General features: G+C 38.6%; 1 protein-coding gene across 7 annotated transcripts in view; it reads left to right on the top strand.

Moving 5' to 3' along the window:
• The window catches only part of PPP1R9A (protein phosphatase 1 regulatory subunit 9A), a 137,839-nt gene that overhangs the window by 3,638 nt on the left and 106,990 nt on the right, over window positions 1-27,211 (top strand). The gene's annotated exons all lie outside the window — the stretch shown is intronic.

The following is a 27,211-nucleotide window of genomic DNA, read 5'->3' as shown; positions in this document are numbered from 1 at the left end:
TAAGGCAGCCGAGCTCTGATGAACTCCTGTAATTTCCTAGACTTCTTGGAAATTGAGAATGACAGCTGCGTTTGTGAAGTTTGAGAATTTAGCATGCATGTTTTGACTTCCAAGACTGAACTGTAACCACATGGTGGAATGTCGATGTGGGTATTTGGTGGCCTTTGTGCTGCTTGTTTCATTTCATTTGAAATCACAGCTTCTTTAGATTGAATGGCTTTTCCTCAGCTCTCAGCAGATATTCTTTAAAATACCTGTATTTAAAGACTCTGTCATGAAATAGAGTGGGATTCTGTAGTGGAGGACTGTTAATACTCTGCATCTGTATTCTGTGTCATCTTTTCTAGTAGCATTGTCACTTTTTAAAACTTTAAAACAATACATGTTTATCTAGTATATCTTAGTGCTACAGAAAGGTGAAGTCAGTTGACTGAAATACCTAATGAAAGGTGTGGTTTTTTCAGAGCTGTTATGATGTAGTTTTAAGTACCTTGAAATTACAGCTAAGAGTATGTTTCAGTGCAAGAAGGAATAACTAGTCAATAACTAGTCATGTTTTGTTGTACCAGCTTTTCACTGCTGAGTCTCAGGGTTGAGTATTTTACTTCCAAGGTTGTTTTAGTGCATGTATGTGGTGGTTTGACCTGGCTGAAGATGCTAGATGTCTCAAATGGACAATTCAAAAACATAGTAATTTTTGCAGAAATGGCTCTTAAAACAGCCATATATCATCGAGTACTTGAAATGCAAACACTCTAAAATTAAAAATATGTGATTGAAGTTGACTATTTTCATTACGTGAGCTTAGCAATGAAAATCACTAAATCAATGAACAGAAGTTCCCCTATTGAAGTAATGTGATTTACAAAATCTGCATTTACACTGTATATGGTTTAAGGTAGGGTAAGATGTATATTGTATTACGAAATTTTCATCTGAAGGAAGCAACCAGGTATTCACATCTGTTTATTGTGGGGTGGAGGGAGAAGAATAGTCCTGTGTTCTTCATGCTTTGAAAGACTGTTTTTTACACTGAAACAAAACATTCCAAGACAAGATAATGCATTTTATTTTGTTTTGTTAGTATTTTATTCAGGCTTGCATCATGAACCAAAAATTCTATGTGTTTATGCTTCCTCTAGGTTATTCCCATAATTGAACTAGGTAGTTTTGTTGAATTTTGGAGAGGCGAAGAGAAGATTTTTATTACAAAGAATTATGGAAGTTGTCACCTCGCTTCCTTCCCCTGCAGGCTGTACTAACAGATAAGATGATCTCGCTTCTAAAGGTCTACCAGTTGTTTATGATGGTTCCAACAAATGATAATCCAGAAAGTGACTCTGCTGATCTTATTCTTGTGTTGGTCAGATTTTTCTGCTGTTTCTGAAAGAGCTAACAGTGACATTCTTACTTCAGTATATTGTGGTTGTCTGTCTGAATCATGCTGTCATGCCAAGTGCTATAAGAGCATTTTCTCAATTATTTAGTTATAAATCTTCTTCTTTTCAAGTTTTTCATGCTATGTTCATTTCAGATTACAAATTATACAGTAATAATAACAGTCCATCAGGAAAATGCTCTAAAAGTCATTTGTGTAAATAATGAAAGAGTACATTTGTCATGGGTTTAAGCATAAAGCACTCTTAACAAGCTTATACAAAGGAAAAGAATCATTGCTTTAATTATTGTAGCATCTTTATTGTAGATAGGAAGAAAACAGAATAAAAGCTGCTCTGGGGGTGAACATTGTAGGAGGGGTTGGGAGGTTTGGGAGAGCCCCCGCTTTTTTGTCTGTGGTACCTCCAGTGCATACAATCTTTTAGTCATGTGGGGAAACAGAAGTGATACCATGTGGAAAGCTTGCACTAGGAGGAAGAAGTGCATCAAAAGTTGTGGAAAATTAAAAGCTTCTTCTTGAGCCTTCCTCCCTTTTCTCTGCAATGCTCTGTAGTTCCCTTGGCAGTGTCAAGCGTTGTAAGCCCTGGCAGGCTGCCAGTGCCATCAGGTCACTGCTGGGCCACGCTGCCGCGGGCAGGGACCCAGGAAGGGCAGCTGGAAAATCCCCTGGTGAGTCCTCGTGGCTTCTGAGTCTCTGGGCTCCTGCACTCCTTCTCCAACAGCATTGCCAATTCAACATACTGCTAGGAGGTTGTGAACTGGCTCTGGCAAGAGGTTTCTGCCCAGCAGATAGGTATCAATGAGCAGTGTAGGCGCCATGGGGGACTTGCATTCTGTCCCCTTGCAGAGTGCTAGCGGATGAACTTACCCAGTAACTCCCTGTACCCATCTGTTATGTGGGGATGATGTTTGCTAACTGAATAGACAGCAACTACTTAAGAATTTTTCTGTTCTACACTATTTTGTGTATTAGTGGTTATAACTGGTTTCATTAATAATTTGCTGAATTATTATGGTGTGATTGAGAGAGGAAAATATAAAGCAATGTAGGAGTATTTTCTGAACTGTTGAAAATCAATTTCTGTTTATGAAAATGAAGCAATTTGTACTTAACTACTCTGCTAGATAGTGGTGTGCAAAGTCCAACCAAAACTCTAGATGTTTAGTGCTGGTTTTGCATTATTGTACCTTCACTCTCCTCCTGCAGGTGAGCTCTGAAATAATTAACAAAGTTGGCATTTGTATGTGTAACCTGTGAAATCAATGGATAGTTATTGTCATAAAGTTGTTACTTGAAGGTCTCAGCAGATTTAGATAAACATCTTTGGACTATTTTTCTGTATGATTTTTCAGGTAGACATGTTGAGGGACTTTTTGTCCCTCTAGGGGAAATGCTGGAGGCTATGAGAAGTAGTGAAGTACAGGCAGAAGGATGAGACTGATAAAGACTGAATTCTGCTTGTGTCCCGAGCAGGAAGATGACCCAGTTATTGACAAACTCACTATAAACATTCAAGTCAATGCATGCAGGAAATCCTACTCTGTTACAGTCTGTAATTTTGCTATCAGAGATCCCATCCTCCATGGACCATTTGCTCTGGTCTGGGATTATGGGATATATTTGCTGATCTCATCTCTGTTGAAAGCCCCTTTAGGAGTAGGTGACAGCCTATGGGACGCTGCAGGCTTGGAGAGTTTCTAGGTATTTGGAGTGTGGCATCACTGATATGAGTAGTTCTGTGTGTCGGTGGGAGCTTTATCAGCCCTGGCCTGCTCTTGTGATGAGGTATTGCATTTGTGCTCAGGGGTAGAACTGAAGCTTTCCAAGGTGAGTGTAAGAGGTGAAAAAGATAAGTAGATGTGTTGAGGAAAAAATACCCTAGTTTTGCCAGGGATACTTTTCTACAAAAAAACCCAACAAAAAACCCCACCAAACCAGCAGTTCAGTGATTTATTGTTTTTTTTTGTTGAGTTTTGCAGGGTTTCCTGAGGGTCGGGTTGTTATGCCGGTTCCCAAACACTGCGGGCTAATTGGACAAGGATTGCCAGTAGTGCAGAATTCATTGTCTCCTGGCTTTCCATGCTCTAGCAAATGGAAATTTATTGATTGTCCAAATCATAGTCCTTTTTGAGCTACGCTTCCTCCATCCTGGGTACAATTAGAATGGAAGGGTAATGTTCACCTCTTCTCTTTCCAAGTCCAGAATTTCTGCTGTCTTGATAGCTGATGGCTGCATCTTCAGTTAGTGCCTGGATTTTGGCACCAGGTACACGTTAAACCATTTAAAGCTGTTAGCAGCAATTGGTGTCGCCTGCTGAGTCTCGTTTTGCAACCTTCTGCTCCTCTGACTTGCTCCTACCAGCCAAGGGATTGGGTAGTATGTGATCAGACCGTATGGCAGACAGCAGGTAACTTGTGGTGCTGTATGGGATTTTAGCTCAAGCTGCTGCTGCAGTTTTCAGTGTTCCATAAGGCTTTCTCAGGATGCAGTGGTGAAGGGACATCTCTGCAGACCTCTGTAAGTTTTGGGGTAGATGGGAGAAAGGGTAACAGGAAGGAAGGTGTATAGCAAATGGCTCTTCCATGCTTCAGCTAAATCAGTACTAAGGGATTATAATCATAGTGATTGTGCCTCCTGTTGTGCTTCCTCTCTTTTGTCATGCAGCATGACTGAATTTTATACCCCACAACACCAGTTTTCCAGATCATATTTTGTTCAGATGGTCTTCAGGAGTTGGAACTTGTGCTTCTCTTTATCTCTCTCTCGCCTTTGAAGACATTTTACCAGTGCTCTGACTGTAGTTCAGTGTAGAATACAAATGATATTTGTGTTTAAAGTTGTTTTGAATTTTTTTTATGAACTATGTGGTGATTTTTCTTATTAAAAATCAGTTCAAGGAATGAATCGTTCTTTTAGTTATTCCTCATTTCTGTCACTAAAATCGTAGAATCATACAGTGGTTTGAGTTAGAAAGGATCTTAAAGATCATATAGTTCCAACACCTCTGCCATGGGCAGGGACACCTTTCACGACAACACTTTGGACACTTTCAGAGATGGGACATCCATAATTTCTCTGGGCAACCTGTTCACCACTCTTGCAGTAAAGATTTTTTTCTAAATATCTAATCTAAACCTATTTTCAGTTTGAAGCCATTCCCCCTTTCTTGTAAGCCTCCCTTCAGGTACTGGAAGGCTGCAATTAGGTCACCCCTCTTTTCCAGGTTGAAGAATCCCAATTCTCTCAGTCTTTCCTTGTTGGAGAGATGCTCCATCTCTCTATCTAGGTGTCCTTCTTCTGCATCTGCTCCAACAGGTCCATGTCTTTCCTGTGCTGAGGACTCCAGAGCTGGATGCAGCATTCCAGGTGGGGTCCCACCAGAGCAGAGTAGAGAGGCAGAATCACCTCCCTCCACCTGCTGCCCACGCTGCTGGTGATGCAGCCCAGGATATAATTGGCTTTCTGGGCTGCAGATGCACGTTGCTGGCTCATGTCCAGCCTCTCATCCACCAGCAACCCCAAGTCCTTCTTAGCAGAGCTGCTCTCGGTATGTCCATCCCTCAGCCTGTACTGATACCAGGGGTTGCCCTGGCAAAAAAGTTCAGGAATGTAAATAGTGGCGGAGAAAGAATGTGAAACAATCTGACACTAATTACTTTAGAAATATTTACTCTAAAGTGTCATTGTTGTTTTTCTGGTAAACATCAAAATAAAGTATGCTGAAAACATTTTCAAATTTTAATGTTAAAAAAAAGTATTTCTTTGCCTGATAAGTGTTTAGTACTGTATTTACCTGTTGCTATAATGTTGATGAACTATTTTGGATCATAGGAGTCATAAGAGAAGATTACCCATCTGCAAGCATTGTACAGGCCATGGCTTCAAACTTGCCAGTGCTTCTATTTGTGTTTTACTTAAGTGAATACTGACTTGGATTTAGGTGATCTCCAGATCTTCCTCCCACCCGCAGTGAGGCTGTGATTCTATAAATAAAGCAGTACCGGTGCATGTTAGGATACTTGTTGTTTAAGGCCAGTGTGGAAGATAGGACTTGCAGAAAAATCATGAGGCTATGTTAGATTTGAAATGATTACAGCAACTGAGAAATCTGTCCACTTTTGAATGGATTAATTATGAAAGCTTACAGATAAAGAAAGATGTGTAGCTCTTTCTGAAATCACTGAAAGAATATTTTGCTTTCTTTAAATCTGGTTCCCTACTCCAGTTCCTCTTCCGGGTAGAAGCCTAGAAAATAAGAGAGCTAATGTGTATGTCTCAAACATCATTAATCAGATAGCTGTGGAGTGTAGGATTGTTGGTAATAATACACTGAAGAATAGAATGTGGCTGGGGAAGTGGGCCATATGGACGTAGGGCAGCACATTTCTGGGACAAATGTCGTTGTTCTGGCTCCTGGAGATAAGCACTACACAATACACCACAGGCATAGGAATGAGACTGAGAAAGGGGCATGGCATGTTGTCCAAAGGCTGACCCAGTAGCGGGGGATTAAGGCCTCCAAGAACCCTCAAAGCCCTCTGACCCATTTCCAGAAAGGTATAAAGGTCAGACTACACAGGATAAATAATTTGTGTAGAAAGCAAGAAACTTATCTCCAGGGTGGGTAACAGTTATCTGTAGAAAGATATCCCCATGAAGCCCAGGCATGTACATACCCCAGGACCATGGGCATCCCATCAGCTGTATAAATGCTGGAGCCAAGACTGGCAATCTTTTTCTCTCTCTCTCTTTCCCCCTCTCCCCCCCTCCGCCCTTCCTCTTCCTCGCTTCCCCCCCCCTCATTAGCCCCCACTCTGTTTACCCTATACCTTTGTTCAAAACCCACTGCCATGTGCTTATACTAGGAGATAGGGACTAACTTATACTGATTTCCATGCCAAGTGCATAATTTACTAATAAAACTTTGTAAGCTTTTGTGGACCCTCTGTCTTTTGTTGTCCCTTTCGACCACTAGCATCTATGAATCTTGGGTACTCCTTCCCCATAAGGGTGGTACACCACAGTCCATGCTTTGTTTACAGCATTAGGAATGGATGATAGTTTTGGCTAAAGCACAAAACTAGGTATTAAGTAGGCTAAGCCTCTGTCTCCTATAGTGTTGAATATATTACTGGATCGTATGCTGGTATTTGAATTCTGTAAAATGGGCAGCAAGTTTGTAATTTGTTTAGTCTGTTGCCTTAAATCCATCTTTACTTGTGAAGTAGTTTGACATACAGAGCTATCACTTGGGTAGCTTGGAACGTGTTTATTCTGCTACATAAAACGAACTTACACTTTTTTCAGGTATTGTCAACTATGGGGAATTCTACTGACTTAAACAGTAATAAAATGTGTTGTACTGCAAGGATTGTCATGCTAACTTTGATTATTTGTAAAAGTTAACAGTGTAAAAAAGTAGGTTCTTTGTGCTGGTGGTGGGATATATAGAGCATTTCTGGGACCTGTTCTCTTATTTCAGTTGCATTTGTTATGAAAGATCTTTTTATGAAAAGCAGAACCTTTTATATATATATTTTTAAGGGAGAGGAATGAGAAGTAAATATTAAGGATTCAAAGATTGGATGCTCTGAGATAAGGAACAGCAAAGGGATAAAGCATTCCAGAACAGGTTATTATTTTGGTTCTTAGAAGGCATTATACGTGGATATCTCATATTATTGACTTGAAATTTTGTACCTTCAGTGGATGAGTCTTTCATACACAGTGATTTCAGGTGCCAAAGAGTTTTCTTGTGTTAAGTATACATGGAGTTATTGGAATACAGTAGATGGAATAAAGTTATTTGCCTACCACAATGTACTGTGGAGACTTGAACTCTTGTATAGGTCATAATTTCCCTACTAATTCTAAAGATCAGTAATTCCTGGATGCAATGTTCACACACAGTTCTCGAACTAAAAAGAAATAATGTTGCAAAATAATGTTGCTTTAAAGAAGGTTTCATGAGCATGAAGGGCATTCTAGGATAACTGTTTGTAGCAACCAAGTTTGGATTGAATAATTGGCATCAGAGGTTTATGTGGTTTCAATTGAAAGGGGTTTCCAGTTAAAGTTTTGGATTTCAAAAATGCAGACTGAGAAACTGTAGGGAAATGGTTTGAAATTAGTTGAACCAAAGAGCAAAGGGAGCTCTTTGATTCAGAATTAGAAAAAGTGCATAGGTTTTGCATCTCAAGAAAAAGCAGAATACACAAGCAGAATGACTGCAGACCTAATCAGAAAAAAAGCCAGCCAAAGAGAACATCATAAGCTAGCCAAGGAATTGGAAGGAGTGGCAAAAGTGGTTGTTCAAAAATGAAGAATGTTATAAGGTTCAGAAGCCTTAAATGCGAATAAGAAGTTGCCAGAAGTCAAGCTGAGTTTGACCTTCTAAAGGAAAATAACCCAAGCAGTAAAAAGCTATTTATCCATTAAAAATGAAACAAGAAAGGAAGCTGGGCATTATGCAGTAAGCATAAAGTTATGATTAGAGTTATCGTCCCCAGTTTATATTACAATTTTGCCTTCATTTTTGGTGCAGTAGGTTATGTTGAACGTGGAATCGGGATTAAGAGTGAAATAAATGTATACAGGTGGAAACTGTTACCATGGAAATTCATATAGTGAAAGGAAGAAGAAACTTAGAAGCTCCTAGTGCTCAGGTTTGTATGGGGTTGGGTCAAAGGAGTTGTATTTTAGAAAAATATTGTAGCAAACATTTCAAAACAAACAACACTAGCAAAATAGAGATAGTATTTAACTGCAGAAGAGCAAATGCAGTAGCTATTTTTCAGAAAGTGGAGAAGAGGTGGTTCTGGCAGCCTGAAAACTATTAATATTTTCTTTTTTTTTTTTTCTGTAGCACAGCAATAGCATAGCAAACACTTTTAAAAGAATCAAAGGCAGGGAGACAAATGGAATACATGTAAATGGATTTATCAGAGGCAGTATATGTCAGAATAAATTAGGATCTGCCTTTGATAAGATAAAAGACTATGTTAAAAATTTCAGTAGTTCTGTCTCAGAAAGTTGGAGCACACTAATGACACTTGCTTTTGACAGAAAATAGGGAAGCCTTATCATTGCATAGGATTACAGTAAAATACGGGTGACTGGGAGGACTTGAGTAGTGTGAATGGATTTATGAGCTAAGAAATTTCATGGTAAACTAGTAACTGATTTGTAGGGGACAACTGCTAAGGAGAAAGCCACTCTGTGACTTGCTAGCACAGAATGACATCGTGGTGTGATGCAGCTGTGAGGAAGGGAAATGGCATGCTAGATATGAGGCAAAATATTTTGGAAGTGGTAGGGAATTGTGGGTGTCATTTTATAACTTGCTAAAGAGACTTCATCTGGAACGTGTCTGGTGGATTCTTCTTAAGGCGAGTGTGTTTGCAGGAAGAGCTTCAGCAACTTGGTGCTCTTATCTGTCTTTTTCTTGGTTAATTTTGTCATAAAACAAGGGCCTTAAGAAATTTGTCTTGGCCAGTGAGTGATGACAAAGCCTGAAAAAGAGCATAATTAAATCTCTGGTATATTCATAAAGAAAAGGTACCCGAAGTCTTAGGGGCAGCATTTCACTTTTAAGGTGGAATTGAACATTTTCCAAATAAGATTAAAGAATTGTAATAACAGGCACTCTTTTCCTATGTTCCTAATAGATTACTGTGTTGTCTAATAGTGTCTGTTAGTCCTGTTAAGTGTTGCTATTTCCTTCAGCACCGTTGAACTTGCAGGCCACAGTAACGTATTTTAAAAAGTACCCTATATTTCTGTAGTGAAACAATACAAAGCAATAGCTATTATTCTGTGGTGTCCTTTTTAATGTAGAAAGTGTTCTGGTGAGGGAAGCAAATTTTACTTCAGTTACTTACTAGAGTTGATTCAAGAGACCTGCCGGATCACAGAGATACTTCCATATGATAAAGTCACTGGAAGAGGTGAATTCAGAATTTATCTCCGAGATTCACTTGTGTTGTGTTATTACACATACAGCTGCACTTCTTAGTCTGTGCATATCTGTAACTTCTGATGTTCCTCCCTGCAGTTTCCATCTGCCTTAGTATTCAGTGCATAATCTCAAGGGCATAAGATGCTGGTTCACATTGAAAGGATATCTTTTAATATTCAGTCTATGCTGCATGTAGACCTAAGGACTTATATTTGATAAAATATACCTGTATTTCAAATTCACTATTCACATTATTTTTTTAAGAGCAATAAACTGTAGAGGTTTTTAAGTCATGCTATCAAACTGCTTTCTAATAGATCTAGATCATGGCCTTTTTGATAAAAAATATCCCAATGCTTTGTCTAGCCTTGTAATCATCTTTACATCTTTATAAAGTTGCAGTCATCTTTAAGATAGACCGTGATGTATTTAGGTACTGACATACTTAGATTCCTTAGGTGTGTAGAATCTGACATACTTAAATATTTACCTGTTAGCTCAGCCTTCTCAGAAGCCCAAAGATATTTGCTCATTAATGTTGACTTGGGTGATTGCCCAGTAGATTTCATTGTGTTTAAGCAGAATACTCAAATTATTTTAATACTGTATTTTCACAAGGGCAAACCAGAGAGACCTCATTAATCCACAGGTTTAGAGCACTCTTGAAAAAGATAATTTAACAGTGTGTCAGAGTGCACTAACACAAATGAGAATGTTTCAGTATGATCTTTGATATGAAGAGACTGACAGACCATGTAACTCTATTCCCCTTTGCCCAGCATTTTCCTCTGAAGTAGCTGGTCAGTTTTATCTCCTCTCTATTAGAAGGTTGACTGAAAACTGCTTTCTTGATGTTTTGCACATTTCTTTCATGCTGATATTTAAGGTGTGGTGGGAGGGAAATACTATTAAACAGAGGGGTTCTTTTTTTCTTCTTTTTTTTTCCCCTCTCTTTCTCTCTGTATGGCCAGTAAAGCAGTTTCCAGGCTTAACAACTGTAGATCCAAAGTAACTGCTGAGACTTACTGTGGTTTACTGCAAGTGCATGACACAGTCATTACCAGTAAACTTTGACCATTAAAAGGGGAAGTTATGCCTGACCAACCTCATAACCATCTACAATGAAAATGACTGACTTGATAGGTGAGGAGAGAGCAGTGGATATTGTCTACATTCAGGTTTTTGACATATTATATTCATAGAGAAGCTTGTTAAATGTGGGCTGGATAAGCAGATAGTGAAGTAGCTTGGAAACTGGCTGAAGACAGAGGTGGAAGACATAAACTTCATGAAGTTCAACAGGGAGAATGCAGAATCCTGCACCTTGTGGGGGAAAACTCCCATACACCATTATATTCTGGAGGCCACCCAGTTGGTGGATCTTCTTCAGCTTTTCAGAAGAGGATCTGGGGTTCTGGAGAACTCCCAAGTGGAAGCTGAGCCAGCAAAGTGCCCATATAGCAAGGAAGACTAATGATGTTCTGGGCTGTGATAGGATGAGTGCTGCCATCAGATCGAGGGAGGCAATCCGTCCTCTGCACTCAGGACTGGTGAGGCCACACCTGGAGTTCTGGGTCTTGTTCTGGGCTCCCCAGAACAAGAGACTGGAGAAAGTCCAGTGAAGGCCCATGAAGATGATTACAGCTCTGGAGCATCTCTTCTGTGAGGAAAGGCTGAGAGAACTGGGACTGTTCAGCCTGGAGAAGTGAAGACTTGAGGGTGGTCTTATTAGTATATATAAATACTTGAAGGGAAGCTGCAGGATCTTTCCAATTTTGCCCAGTGACAGGACCAGAGGCAGTGAGTGCAAACTGAAACACAGGAGGTTCCCTCTGAACATCAGGAAACACTTTTTCCTGGAGAGGATGACTAAGCACGTACAGGTTACCCAGGGAGGCTGGGCATATTTATGATTAAGAGGAAAAATTTCAAATAGCCTGTACAAAAATAAAACTGTTGAGGAGTAGTGTTCATTTGCAGCAGAGGCAAAGCCCTCTAATATTTTGCATTTAGCAGTAGCTGAATTCTGTATGGCTGTTGCTGTCCTGCAGTTAAGTAAGCCTTGGTTGGGATGGGAATGTGTTCTTAGTGCTCAGTTGAGTCCAAGTACTCAAAAGCTGTTGTTAAACTGGTAAATAATCCCATACTGCGCTGTACACCTTCAGTGAACTTTGTAAAATGTACTGAGCTGCTAATTTTATCTAGTTTATCTATGAAATCTTTCTGATAATAATAGAGAGAGGTGTTTTGCTGGTTTTGTAAAGCTCAAGAACTCCCAGAAGATAGGCCAGTATGTATGGCTGAAGATGACCAACAACCATTTATAAAACATGAGAAGTTTTTTGAGTAGCACTGTGAGTAAAGGGAATAAAAGATAGTGGATAGTACAAAGTAAATTGTTCTTCACTCCTTTGGCTTAAAAGTGGTTCTATTTAAGTGAGCCTCTTGTGCCCATATATGATTTATGTTATTTATTTTATTTTTCTAGTGCAAAGGGTCACTTATGTCTCTAAGCCCTGTAGTTAATCCATGCCATTAAGAACTGCAAGTTTCTGAGCTTGAGAAATCTGGATTTAGCTTGAGAATGCTGTGCTGCTGGAAGCTAAATCCAGCCAAGAGAACCATGGGAGTTTGGCAGGGGTGGTGGCAGAGCGGTGGAGTCTCCTACCCCAGCTGGGTGATGGGGTGGGAGTGCAGGCTGGGTCGGAGCCTGGTCAGCACCCAGCACTGTTGCCTGGCTGGATCCTACCCGAGCTTTCATAAGCCAGTGGTACTCGGTAGCACTGCACTTGCAGCATTTTGGTTTCCAAGAAGCTGTAGGGCAGGTTTGTGGCCCATTTTTAAGAGCTAACCACTTCCATCTGCATCACTAGTCCCTCAATTAGAGCGTTATCCAAAATAGGAGTTGAACCCTTTCTTCTCCAATTTGGCCCCCCTCCCTCTGATTGATTCTGGAGACTTCCAGGGCTGCTGTTTTCTGATAGCCTAGGACATAATTACCTCTTTTATCCTCAGTTTGCTTGTTTTCTAGGGCTGCATTACTTGACATTTTACATTACATTAAAAAAATAGAAAAGAAAACAAACAAGCTTTCTTAATTGTCAGTTTATATTTTTTCATTGCTTTACAAAAGCATATTCATCACTCAAAAGAGTGAACATTTTACTGTGCTACGTTTTTTCCACCGTTTATTTTGTTGCGACCTTATATGTGGATTTTGTTTATTGTATTTTATTATTTCTAATAAGTAAATAATGTGTGAAATATGTAACTTCATATCCATAAAGACTCTGTAAATGCTCTTCGTTTTCTGGTTCTTTTTCTCTCTACCGATCTTTCTGATCTCATGCTTTGCTTTTGATAGCTTGCTTCTTTATTGTGCGAGAGACAACAAAATCTAGATGTGCCATATGTTCTGTTCCTTATTTTCCTTAAAACTGTTGCTGACACCTGAGAGGAGAGAAAGTGTTTTCTCTGGTCTGTGTTGTGTGGAGTATCTGCTTCATTTGGCCAATTTATAGGCAGATCTGCTGCCGACACTGTTTAGAAGATACACTTATACACCTAGAAAACTAAGAATTAAAAGAACTAACTTATTTGTGTATGAAGATACTTGACTAATAACATATTGCAGTGGTAATTCATCAAGAGGCTTTGAAAGATACATCTTTGTCTTAAAAATTCTGTAGTTTATATTTACATGGTAGACATAATGCTTCTAAGGGTGTGGGGCTTGCTTTCACTGCAAGAGTTTTTGCAGTGTAGGGCAAACATGCCAGAAGGGTGTAGCAAAAATGGCTGTTAAGGGTAAGCATGGCATCAGGAGAGGTGCAAAACTGACAGACAGTGCTTCCTTTTCTCATGGATCTGTGGCAGCAAGTAAACTCAACAGAATGGGAAAGTTTGGAACAAACAACTTCAGAGAGTGGTGTAATGCAGCAAAATAAGGTAGCACTTAATGTCAAAAAGCTTGTCAAATTGAGGTGGCTTAGGGGAATTTTTCTTAAAGATAGAAGAGTAATTATGATTATTAGAAGGTGAGGGGGAACCATTGCATGAATTGCTAGTGCACTTGCCACCTGTGTTAAAAGCCTAGCAGTGAGATTGTAGGGTATTTTTTAGCTAAGATGATAACATCTGTGCACCTTTTTTCTCTGCTTTGACTTTGTTTTCCCAAAGCAACCAGCCCTGGGAATTGCAGTCTGTTATGCAAGGAGCCTAAAACAGTGCACTGAACATGTAGTCTGCTGTCTGATTTTACTAAGTGCTGGTGGGATGGTCTCTTCATCCCCTTAAAAGAATTGTGTCAGAAAATGTCTGCTCCAGGTAGATCTTTAATGAAACCATGAACTGATACTTCACTGGAAACAGATTTGATATCTGTTAGTATTCAAAGAGATGCAAAGCTATTACTTTAGATCTATGACTAAAAAAAAATCCTGCACTTTGGGTGACAGTTTATAACAAGTGGCATCAGCTTTGTCAAAGAGGGTGTTGTGCCTTCAGTTGAAAGCAGTTCTCGAATTTAATTACTAGTCAGTGAGTCTCCTTTGTGTGATCACATCTCACCTTTCTAAGCTGATCAACTTTATGCTCAGAAAAACTTTGCTAACACTTAACAGAATTTCTTACTTACTGATCATGAAGTGCATGTATATCATCTCGTGAAGGCTGACAGCTTTCTGGATGTGTTGCAAATCTATAATAAAATTTTATAAAAAACTTCAGCTTGTCCATACAGTTAATAAAAGAGCTTGGATAAATAAATAAAAGATAACCATCTTTGGAACATGTGATAAGGAAGGGGACTCAGACCTCCATAATTTTCTAGAAGAGCATCTACCTAAACACTATGCTGTAGGTTACACTGTGTTCTTCTATCCTTTCGCTTGAACATGGGGCCAAAAGAATTGTCTGTACAGGATGAAATTGCAGGTCCTGGCATGAGAAAGAACACAAGAGCAAATATGATCATGTAGCTTAATATTTAGACCATTCCCCTTTGGCACTGAGGGCAGCTTTGGGCTCTGAGATATGCTGAAAGGCTTGTTAAAGTGAAATAGGTAAGGAGCTATTAGATTTAAAAAGAGATTCTTGTATGTAAGGGGAAATTGGATATTAAATCCCACATATTGGATGAGTGTTATAAGCACTTGGCCTTTTATATGAAGTGCACCACTGTCATCTCTTCCTCTCCTGGATAAGCTTTCATGAAGAGAGTTAGATCTTTCTTGGTTTTTTGATCAAATACGACAGTTGCCTGCCTTCAGGAGGCACTTGTAGGCTTTGAGGCCTGAGTAAAGGAGGCATCTGTGTGCACTCTTATTAGGGCTGTAAGCTGGAAGAAGTCAGGAAGACTGCAGTACTCACTAAATTAATTCTTGACTCTAGGCAGGGCCTTGGTCAATGTTTGTGCATACTTTGTGGAGCACCACCCTTAGCACATCTTCATTTCCCTTTGGATTTTGTGAGGGTTTGAAGTGCTCAACTTCAGGTTTTTACTTTAGTCAGTACATAAATGTGGTGTTTTCGTTTGACCGGTTGATAAGGCCATAAGTACTTTACTGAATTGCAGTCCCCAGTTAGTGAAAACAGATAATATTTGTTTCTTAAACCAGACTCTTCTTCTGGATGCTTTTCCATCCTGTTTTCTTCAGTCACAATATCAGTTGAAACCTGACTTTTTTTTTTGGGGTTGTCTCTCCCATTATGCTACTTGAAAGTGGTGACTGGGAGGTGAGAAAGGCTAACATTTAACTTCACTACTCTAAAGCAACTTGAATGTGGAGCATTCCCCAAGGGGGAGGGTAGGGGGAGAGATAAATAAAACATCAATGAATAAAGAAGCTAGAATATTTTAAAACCAGGCTAAGCAGGATAGGCTTTCTTATCCATGTCTTGAAGACATGGGCAGGGCCTTATCGAGGTATTCACTTTGTGGCTAGAATGTCTCTTTGTCTGCATAATGAATATAAATAAGCACAACAGATAGTAGTAGGGAGGGAAACAGTCAGAGGAAGATGAAATAGTGCTCAGTTATGCAACAGGGATTAGTGGAAGAGAGGAGTAGAACTAAAACCTTTAAATTTTAATAGAAAATAAAAATTGTAAAACAGTTTTTGAGGAATCTTATGATGCTGATGAATTGATGTCATAATATTATAGAAAGAAAATATTATTAGCTGTTTACAGTGTGTGCTCACTGACCTATGGGTAAATGAGGTTGAGGTGCAAGTGAAATCTGGGGAAAGAGCCTGTGGCTGCAACCACCCATGTTGGAGCATTTGCCTCCTGCCTGCACCGCTGCTCTCTCCTTTCACCATTTTGGTTTGAGAGAACTTGTTCGTGGTCCTCAACATCTCCAAAATACACCTCCCACACTGTCGTAGCTCTTTACTAACTGTGAAACCAGGTTTCAGAAATTGTGAAAAGGTGTGTAGTGTTCTGTGGACAGAATTGTACCTCCCATGTAACTGGCTGACAGAGTGGGTTTGTTGTCGGTGATATATCTTCCGCAGAACTGAAACTGAAATTATTATAGAGGAAGTAAAGGAAAGCAGCTTCAACCCGTGCTTTGAGTTCCTAGTGTTTTTATGATAGTGCTGACTTTATTCTCTGCAGCAGTCCAATGTGACTTGATACTTGCTTGAAAATATTATCTGTCATGGATGTAATTATATGCTTGGCCAATAGAAGTTGGAAACAAATTACAGTTCCCGGAATCTGTTCTACTTTTATTTCTGTTGTGCTATCAAGCTGTGTTCTGGAAACAAGAGATTTAAGGGTGGGGGGACTGCCATGGGGAATATATGTATATATATTGCTGCAGGCAGCAGTATAAATTAGATGTACCTGAATTAAAATTAAGTAAGACAGGTTGGTACCAAAAGCAGTCTAGTTGTAACTGTTTGATGCCCAATAAAAGACTAATTTACTTCCCAATATAGTCATATATTTTGTCTTATTTTATGTGCTACATAAAATAAGCCAAGTAAGTTTTCCTTACTGAGACAGCCTCTCCAAATGCTAATTGCTGATGGATGGTTACAGAATTTGCTAATAATTATATACTCCTCACAACAAGAGATTGTGAACTTATTTGATGCTTTCACAGAATTTTATTTATGGTAATTCAAGGATGTAGTTTAGAAAGCTTCCAATTTGAAAACAAAATTCCTTTCAGGATTAGACTGAGTATCTGGGATCCTGTGTGCAACTAAATAAATGCCAGTTCTCCACATACCAGAGGAGGCAAGCACAGACTTCTGGTAGGCTTTTTTTCAGGATGCAACATTTGAAGAATAAGAGATTTTTCTCTTACATTTGAAGGTGATGGCGGGTTCATCTACATGTCATTCTGTTGAGGGAGCTGTATGTTGGTTTATGTCTTTTACAGATGGTGGCCTTTTTTTCTTTTTCCTGTGGTTGTTTAGAGCATGTTTACACAGCAAGTGCGGTGACTCTTCCTGTGCTAACCTACAACTGAAGGTGCTGGGAGGCTTGATGCAGAGATGTTAAGCTAACATAATTATTCCTTCCTGTTGTGAAGCTCTCTGGACTTCTAGTCTTTTGAGTACCTTCCAGGATGATAAGACCTAGAGGGGGTTTTTTTGTGCTATTGTGTGCTATAGACTTTGATTTGGGTTTTTTGTTTTGGTTTGCTAAATTGTGGGCAGGTGTGGGACAGTAGAATCCTGCTGTTGGTGAGCCACATAAGTTAGCACCTCACCCCAGTGCAGTGAAGTCTCCTTTAGCCAAGCTGAAATTTTGGGGTTTGGTTTGGTATTGAGGATTTTTTCTCTGTGTGCATATCTTGAGAAAATGTATTCTTTATTGTGTTGTGTAAGTTGTTGTAAGGGTCATTAGATAATGTGGAGGATTTTGTCTTTGAATCTGCAGAAGATATTTTTGCCATCATGTGAGTCCATCTTGCTTATTATCAAACTTTTTTCTAGTACTGAAAATTAAGAAATTAGTACACAAGAAGCATGTAATGGCACATGACAATTTTATGTGAACTAGGACTGTTTGCACTGAGTGTTTCGGTTTATATTCTATTTATTTGGTTTCTATTCTATTTCGGTTTATATTCTATTTCAATTTATATTCTTACAGCAACCTGATGAATTTTTACAGTAGATGATGGTGTTTCCAGTTGAGAAGCGGCTTACAGGATTGAGCTCTGAGAAGTATTTCAGATGATATGAGCTGGTCTTTTCTCTCCCAGACCTTTTCCAAAGCTTTCAGAAATGCTGTTTGGAGCACTGAAGAATAAAACTAAAATATTTTTCCACAGTATAGTATAACAAAAGTGAATCCAAGTGAATCAATTGCATATAATATGCCACATTGATGTATTTAAAATAAATAAAATCAACTATCCAATCTAGGCCCTGACAAAACCACAAAAATTTTACCCTCATGTGCCCTCCATGTTGTGTTCTTGGGCTCTGGCTGCATGTCAGAGTTTCTGCCCCATCTAGGAAATAGCAGATGCTTAGCAGCAGCACAGCACATTTTTCAGAAAGCGACTCTTTCACCTTCGGAGAAGAAAATGGTCCTCCCGTCCCCACGCAGACTGGTAGTAACTTCCCTGTTTTGGACACAAAATCATAATTTTTTTCAGACTGAGTGTGTGTATATTCATATCTGCAGTTAAAAACCTTGCCTGAGAACGTATTATTCATGTTTTGCCTTGAATTCAAATTTTAGTGTGGATTGATACTGCAAATGGATATATGTTGTGCAATTTGTGCAGGAGAAAAAAGCAAACAACATCTAGAAGGTACTATGTAAGGCCAGCTATTTTTACTTCTCCATATTATGTTTTAATTTGCTCTAAATTATGGGTTTCTCTGTGACTGAAAAACTTGTGCCTTCTGGTTTTCACAGTCAATTTAGATATTTGCTGAATCATGACATCCAAATAAAAAATTGCAAATATCAAGTACTATATTTAAGTACTGTTTTTAGTGATAATTAGGTTCACACATATGAAATAAATGTGAATAAGCGAGATATTTTTCTGCATTGTTACCTAAGTGTATTTCTAGAAATTGCATTGCCTAAACTTTTAAACCTGAAAAAAAAACCCTTATCAGGCTTCAGAAGTTCATTTTTGTTGAGCTCACCTATTTTCAGTGGCATTTGTAGTGGAACTAAACTGGGGACCCGTGGAGGCCTAAAACCCTTACTTCTGCCATCTCAGTAGTTTTGAACAGTTTCCATATTTCCTGTTGCTGCCAAGATCCGTGTCCCTGGTTTGCCTTACCTGATAGCCATGCGGCAGAAAGCTGGGAGGTGGTCTGGATTGCATGAGCACTGAAGGGCTCCATCTCCTGCTCCTGCTTGTACTGTTAAGGGAGAAGTGTCATCTCCTCTGGCCCCACAGCAGGTTTGCAGCCACCATTCATGAACTTGCAGCTTAAACATTAGAAACACGATTCTAAACAGTCCTATTCCACTTTGTGTAAAATAAGTAGATCTTAGGCTTATCTATATAGCTACAGTTCAGCAGCCTCTCTTCTATTTCCATATTGTGCCTCCTAAATGTTTTGAGTTACTTATCACCCTGATGGCTTCCCCATGGTTAGTCCAGTTGCCTTGGAAACCAGTTCGCCCCCACATCTAATCTCTGAACTGATGAAATAATATGTACTGCTTGCAAATGAATTTGAAAAAAGCTTTCTCCTGTCTTAATTGAAGAATGTTAATCTCTTTGTTCCAGAAGTATCAGAATTTCAGAGGGTTTTTTTTCAGGTTCAAGTAAAATGTTTTACTCATTTTTCATTTTCATCATTGAAAATCTGGCAAAGAGAATTAACCTTATTGTATATTTTGAAGAAGATGTAAATATCTCTTGCAACCAACTACTTGCAAGTAAAAATTAAAAAAAAAAAATGAAGAGGCACAAAGCTGTTTTACTAATAGTTGAGGCTAATTTATGCAGCTGTTAAATCAGGGTAGCAGCAGCATTTCAGTGAATGATTCTTGTTCAGAAATGTCTTCTTGTACAGTTGTGCATAGCTGCTGCACAGTTGCAAAGAGGAGATGAAAAAAAGAAAGAAAAAGAGACTAATTTTTTCTTGTTAGTTTCTTCTTTAGTTTTCACAGTGTATTTACTGGTATTGTGCTGATCTCCACGCTATTACAATTTCAATTTCTAACTCGCATAACAAACAAACTCTAGAAGTTTTTTCCAGTTTTGTGGTCACAACATAGAAACTGATTTTTCTTATTATCTTTTGGTAATTTATCCTAATTATATCAAGATTTATGAAACTATTTTTGGAGGTTTTATCTGGGATATAGAAGTTGAAAAACAGAATAATATTTTATTTTCCATGCACTTATCTGTTATTTCTGGGGACCTTTCCTGAAAATTAAACTAAGAGAAAGCTCAATTTGCCACCACATTTCATTGTGGTGTCATGCTTTCTAAGCAGAACTATGTATGCTTTTGTCTTCTAGTGTATTTAAGATGATGCTTTTTGACAGTTTTTATAATAGCAAAATCATACATTGGATGACATGAGAGATTTTTTAAAAAGTAATTAATAATTTTAAGTGTATAATGAATTGTAATAAAAATATTTTATTTGCACTGGTACAATAAGTAGTTGATCTACAGTTTTCTCATTCATGTATTTTTTTTTCAGTATGGTCATCTGCTTCTCCCTCTTTTTGACACATTCAGGTCATTGAAGCATTTCCTGAGGGTGATGAGGGCTTTCATATATTGTTATATATGTTTATTGCAGAGTTCAGGTAAAAAATTTTCATCCTGAAAATTTATATAGAGTCAAAAGGGTTTTAGAATTTTTAATAGAATATTTTTCCCCCTAAAGATTCGTCAAGTACGAAAACTGCTTAATTGGGAGGAAAAACATTAGAGAGCAGGAGTTATAGACTTAGCTGAAAAGAACTGCAGTTTTCCTTGTTTGTAATCTACTCATGGTTACCTGCTAAGATTTTAATAATTAGAGACCAAAGATTTGGGGATAGGATTTAATAAGAAATTTTATTAGGGTTTATAGAAAATCTCTTAAAAACTCAGAATGTTGATGGAAAGTGTGTGTAGAACCTATTATAATGAATCAATTCCTTTTTTTCCGCATTCCTCTGGGAGAAAATAAGTGTGGATTGCATGACTTGTACTTTGTTATTTGGGGAAAAAAACAGGATGGCTGAAATCAGAGGAAAATGTGATAGATTTTTAGTTGCTGTGGATTTACACCGTAGCAGATTTAACTAAAGTCCTGAATATAGATGGAATATTTTCCAGTGGTTTAAAAGCATTTTAAATAAACAAGAAGATCATCAGGAGTAGTTAGCATAGATTCACCAGGGAGAACTCATGCTTGACCAGCTAGATACCACTTGTGATGAAATGACTGGCCTGGTAGATGAGAGGAGGGCAGTGTGTCTTGTCCAGCTTGACTTTATTAAGACTGTCAGCACTGTCTCCTCTTAACACCTTCACAAAGAAGCTGATGAAGTGTGGGCTGGATGAGCAGACAGTGAAGTGGGCTGAAAATTGACTGAATGACTGAGCCTAGAGGCGCAAAGCCAAACTGGAGAACATTAACTAGCAGTGTACCCCACGAGTCCATACTTGGCCAGGTCCGGTGCAACACCTTCATTAATGATGGATGATGGAGCAGAGTGTACTCTCAGCAAGTTTGCTTATGTCACAGATCTGGGAGGAGTGACTGATATGCCAGAGGGTCATGCTGTCATCCAGGGAGACTTCGACAGGAGAAATTGGTGGACAGGAACTTCTTGAAGCTCAACAAGAAATGCAGAGTCCTGCACCTGGGGATGAACAAACCCATGTACTCCATGTGTTGGGGGCTGCCCATCTGGAAAGCATCTATGCAGAAGAGAACCAGGGGGCCTGGTTAACACTGATTTGAACATGAGCCAGTGATGTGTCATTTGTGTGTACCTAAGGAGGAAACTGTTTTACTGTGATGGTCACTGAACAGTGGTACAGGTTGCCCAGAGAGATTGTGAAGTCTTTCTCCTTCGAGATGTTCAGAAGCTGTCTGTTCGTGGTCCTGGGCAACTGGCTCTAGGTGGCCCTGCTTGAGCAGGGAGGTAGGACCAGATAATCTCCAGAGGTCCCTTCCAACATCAACCATTCTGCGAATCTGTGACACTTGTTTGGAGCATTTCTGTAACTTTAGTCTAAATAGATAACAGTGATGGGGGTTTTTTTCTGCCAGTGCTGTAGAATTGTAAATTAGGTAAATTGGGCAAACAGGTCATGTCATTGAATAGATTGAAAGCAGAGCAGTCATGCCAGTGAGAAACTACTGGATAGACATTACTGAGAATTGAAGAATGCTTTTACCAGTGATGCTGACCAAAAAAGCAACTCTAAAGGTAGCTGATTATGTAAAATTTGGAGATGTAAGGAATATTAAAAAAGAAACGGTTGACCTTTAACAGCTGTGAGATTACAGTCGATCAGAAGGGCAATGAAGTCATGTACTTTTGGGTTTATGACTGACACCTCCTGGAAATTCAGGAGAAAGGAGAAAATGTCTGGATTTGCTGTTGATCATAGAACTAGTACAATTAGTGTACTGAGGTTACGTGGCCATGTATTAAGCAACTGTGTGTTACTAGAGATACAGTGAGATATTTTTACTGCAGGTAGTGAAGTTCTGGGAAAACCTAACCCGAGGGGCTGTTTACAGTTCCGATGTCTTGCCTTTAAAAAAACTTTTCTTTGCACTGGAATGTATGGGAGGACAGAGCTGACAATAATGGGATCCAAGAAAGCCGTGAGTGAATTTAGGATGGAAAGTAGAGGACAGTTGTCACCACCAGAGCAGTGTGCCTTGAATCTTCATATCGGGATAGAAGGCATATAACAGTATTAAGGAGGACTTCAGTAAATCCATGAAAGAGGTTATAAAGTACCCCACAGGAGCAGGAGAATTAGAAGGGACCTCCTGGTTTCTGTTTATGTTACAGTGTCCTAAATGAAATGTCTTAGCTTCTCTCTATGTGCTGAATCAAACCAGTGGCAGAAGAATTAATGCTTGCAAAAGCATGCTTTTCCTCTTCATTTTGGCAGGTTTATCACACAAGAGCTATTAATTTTTCTAATATGTTACAAATTACAAACTCTAAAATGCTGCTTATATCAAGTATAGTTCTGTTTGCATGGTGAAGCTCATTCTTTATGAAAAAGCTGCAGTAGAGCTATTCTGCTTTCTGTCAGAGTAATTAATTAAATTGAACCAAGAAACACAGGAACTGAGATTTCTGATGTGGTTACACCAGTGGATGCTGCCTCAAAGTACAGGGAAAAATACTTCAGTGGATAGTTTGTCTATTTTTGCTGTGTGCTTCCCCATAAGTGTTTTTAGGCAAATACATTGTGAACCAGCTTTCCACCATGAACAGCTGATTCACAGTCTCTCCAGGTCACAGAAAAGCCTGCATAATGAGAAAAAGAAACCCTGTTACTGAAGAAGGAGATAAATTTTTCTTCTTCATTGATATTTCAGAGTTTTCATGTATTTATGGGTGGAAGTGAATAAAGCACCTCCAAAGTTCATCTAGACCTAATACCCTTATTTCTGATTGGTTCTCAGCCACTTAGTTTTGTGTTCTGAATTGAAGTACAGGACAAAATCTACCAGATTGTTAAGTAATCTATCTTGAGCATTACCTCGCCAAGAGTAGATGTAAGAGAAAAATAGTTAAAAGCTGATGTGAGGCAGTCACCTTAAGGTTTATGGGCACTGACAATCTAGTCAGTATAGTCAGTGTAATTAATATAATCCTGAGGGAGATGTCTGAAATAGATAGGAGAATTAGTTTGCAAATGAGCCTTTTTCTTCTCTACGTTAACTGTGAAGTTTGCCTTAGTTATTAAAATACTGAAAATTAAAACTGAACTGCAGTGTGACAGGTCACATGAGATAGACTCTGCCATTATGTAACAGTTCATAGTATTCTGTAAGCCAAACTTCAAATGCATTAGGGCTGTATTTTCAGTAGCATTTTTAACTAAAACAAAATTGGAGACTGTAGAAACAGCTTCTTTATCCTGGGTTTTCAGATTCAGTATCTGGATACCTAAGAACTCAAAATTAACAACTTTTCCAATTATATCATTAACGATTCTGAGCCTTGTGTCTCAAGACTTTATGGGTCTTATGTCACACCTGTGTTGAAAAGATAATTTATCTTTTCTCATTCTTGGACCCTACTTATTAAATTCCTACGGTTTTGTTGGATAAGTGTCTTTTAGTATATGACCATCTCATTAGTTATGTCACATATGCACAAGGAAATGGAAGTAATATTCTGCTGGACTTTTCTAAGAGCTGGTGGCTTTTCAGAGCAATCACAACAGTGGGATTGTTACACAGAGTGTTTAATGGCGTGTTTCTGCACAACTTCAGAACTTCAGGGTAATTGGAGCTATTTATTGTTTTTGTTTCTGTAAAGCACCAGAGCAGTTGAACAGGTATATGTAGATGTACATTCTAAAATTTAAAAACAGCATTTCAGAAGGCATAAGAAAAAAGTTAGTGTTAAATTAGTGTTAATAATTTGGGAGGAGTTTTCTCTCAAGTGTTTCACAAGCCTTTTCACCTCTTCAGTCTTCGGTAAGTTAAAATGGTTTTAGTGTGCTTCAAGAGTGAGAGTTTTCTCTCTGACTAGTGTGCTCTCCTACATTACCACAAACTTGAATTTATTTTACTTCTTTTGTAAAGTGCCGTATAAATTAAGCACTGAATTATGATAGAATCATAGAATACCAGGTTTGAAGGGACCTCAAGGATTATCTGGTCCAGTCTTTCTTGGCAAAGCACAGTCTAGACAGCCCATCACCCTGTTCAGCTGGATCTTCAAGGTGTCAAATTGGGCAGTTCACCACTTCCCTGGGGAGATTATTCCAGTGACTGGTGGTTTTCATTGTGAAAATTTTTCCTCTTATATCCAGTCAGAATCTCCCCAGGATTAACTTGTATCCATTACTCCTCCTGTTTTCCATGTGATTCCTTCTAAAAAAGGAATCTTCTTTATAGCCACTCTTTAAATACTGTAACATGGTGATAAGGTCTCCACTAAACCTTTTTTTCTCAAGGCTGGACAAACCCAGCTCTCGCAGTCTTTCCTCATGCAACAAGCTTCCTTGTCATTTGGTCATCTTTGTGACCCTTCTCTGGACCCTCTCCTGCCTGTCCACATCCTTGTGCGTATCTGAGACCAAAACTGAACACGGTGTTCCAGGAGTGCTGAGTAGAGTGGGATAATGACCTTTTTAGTTACAGGTGGCTCTGAGGTTAAGCACAGGTTTCTACTCAATATAGGTAGCACTGGCAATGGAAGAAAATGCAAAAATAAAAGATACACGAAAATATAAAGCAGATTCAGTATAAATCCATTTTCTTTTGTGAGCTCCAAAAACCTACAAATTCTGCATATTAAACAGTAAGAGCCATAATACTTCCCAATGTGTGACTGCTCATGCCAGTTAATAACATGATCAATCTAGAGGCAGTGTGGAATGGTCTATTAATTCCTGGTAGGTTTGTAAATTGTCCAGGTTGTGCTTCTTCAGCTATATCTTCTGGTGGAAGACAGACTTCTTCTGACAAAGTTCACTTTTGCATATTGATAGTCTTAATCATTGCTAGTTTTAAATTGATGGAGCATTGATCTTAAAAGGGCAAATCACTTTGGAAGCTCACTTTTTTAAGTATGCTAGTCTACATTTAGATGATGACATAAAAACAACTATTTACTGTGTGTCAAAGACTTCATAGTTTTGCTATGGGAACTGGGCCTAATTACACTTTTTAATGAAATTATGAATTTTTGGCCAATAGTATTTTCTTTCTTTGGAAAATGAAAATTACCTCTTCCCCACAAAAAATAATCTGCCGTTAGTTTTGGTGAAAACAGTGTATAGCTGAAAAGAACTTCCCAGGAGATATTGAAGCATTAAACCTTGATTTAAAATATCAGAATGTTGTATTAGTTCCAGTTAAAAATGTTTTTAATCAATTTGGGCTTAAGTCAGCCTGTTTAGTGTCCCGAGGGAGCTTTAGTTAGATTCTTCATGTCTTTCTCTTCCATTATGGCTTCGGCTACACAGCTGGACTCTATGTGTTCACTGCTGCCAAGTGATTCCTGGTTTGATTGTAGCAAATCAGGAAGTGGGAAGACCCAAGTATCACAGGAGATCTTCTACCAAGGAATATTAAATTGCTCATAATGTTTTTGAATTTTTCATTTGAATTATTATATATAGTGGCTACATTCTGCATTATCTTCACTAAGGAAATGTTGATATTCTTTTTTTGCCAGTGCTCAAAATCCAAACACTCTCTAATAGTTAAAAATGTTGTTTGTTGACTTCCATTACTGACTAGGGTTAAGATGAGCTTGTGCTTTCAGGAATGGACGCTGATTTCAGGAATGGATGCTGGGAAGACAAAATGTCTAGGACAGGGATCTCTTTTGGGGGACCTTCTTGGTAGTGCATCCTTGCCTGTAGTTCTGAATGTAACTTGGAAACTCTCACTGTGCAGAATACATCAACATGCCATGTGTCAGTGTTCAGCATCTCTAGTGCCTTTTCATTTAAGGAGGTCTTCTTTATCATCTTCCTGACTCTTGCTCTTCTATGCTTATCATGCCTGTGGATGAAAAGACTTCTGTCTCCTACTATATAGGTTTCTTTCCTGTTACAGTGCCAATTTCGTAAAATTCAAGAGTTTTTAAACCACTAGTGTAGGTTGAATTCTTTCTGTATTTTGACAGGTACTTTACATTGCACTGACGACATTAAAGGGTCATCAGAGCTTGCAGAAATGACCTGGCTTTATAAATTGAGTGTGTCATGTTCTTGCTGATGTAATTATATTTGCACCAATTCAAATATGAACTTTTTATTGCTACAAGTATTTTTTTCCCAGATTTTAGAAATGGACCCAGCTCTTGAATTCAGGTGCTAGCCTAGGGAAAATCCTCAGTTCATCTGGTTAACATTTTATGTCTGAGCTGAGCATAACCTGGATTTCTCACCCTGTAATTTTAATTCATTCTTCATTCAGGCATTTCACAGTAACTTTTCCTAACAAATTACCTCATTAAATTTTGTAAATAAGACCTGTTCCACTTGGCTGCTTGCACCATTGGTTGTTGTCATGGTTTGAGTTGTATTAAAGAACTAATTAGATGCACAAACCATTTATTAAAAAAAATTATACTCTCCCGCTTCCATAGCCCAAACAATCTGACAGTTTCTGTAACAGCAGTGAAATGAAAGTAGCTCCAATCACCAGGAAGATGTTATATTTGCTATATAATAGATTTTAATGGTTTTGTCAATGAAATATTTTGAAGCTGGGAATTAATCAGCATCATAATGTCTGCATATTATTTTAGCTCTCTGCAGTTATTTGAAAGGCACATTTGCCTTTTCAGTGAATAAAAATTCTAGCCTCAACATATGAATTCTTGTCATTTTGCTCATTTAAGCTTTTGTTTACATCCTTTTCCCGATGGATTAAGCAAGCAGCTGCTCTTTGATTGTAGCATCTTATTTTGACTTGAAATTTCAAAATGTGCAGTTCGTGAAAGGTCTAAGCAAATGGATTTCTTTTGTTTGTCTTGTTCAAAAGAAAGCAGTTTGAAGACTATTAAGAGTAGTACTGTGCTACTGTCAGTGTTCTTGTGGTTAGGACGTATCACTGTTTTCCCCTATCAGTACATGGATGCAGGGGTTTTGGGAACTGACAGGAAGTATTACTACATGAGAGAAATCGTTATTTAGTTGTCCATTAATGAAAGGGCTTTGGAGTAATTTTGCTGACTG

Source organism: Pseudopipra pipra, chromosome 1 (assembly GCF_036250125.1).
Source record: "Pseudopipra pipra isolate bDixPip1 chromosome 1, bDixPip1.hap1, whole genome shotgun sequence".
Classification (NCBI taxonomy): domain Eukaryota; kingdom Metazoa; phylum Chordata; class Aves; order Passeriformes; family Pipridae; genus Pseudopipra; species Pseudopipra pipra.
The sequence above is the reverse complement of the archived record's forward strand: the minus strand, read 5'-3'. Positions and strand labels throughout refer to the sequence as shown.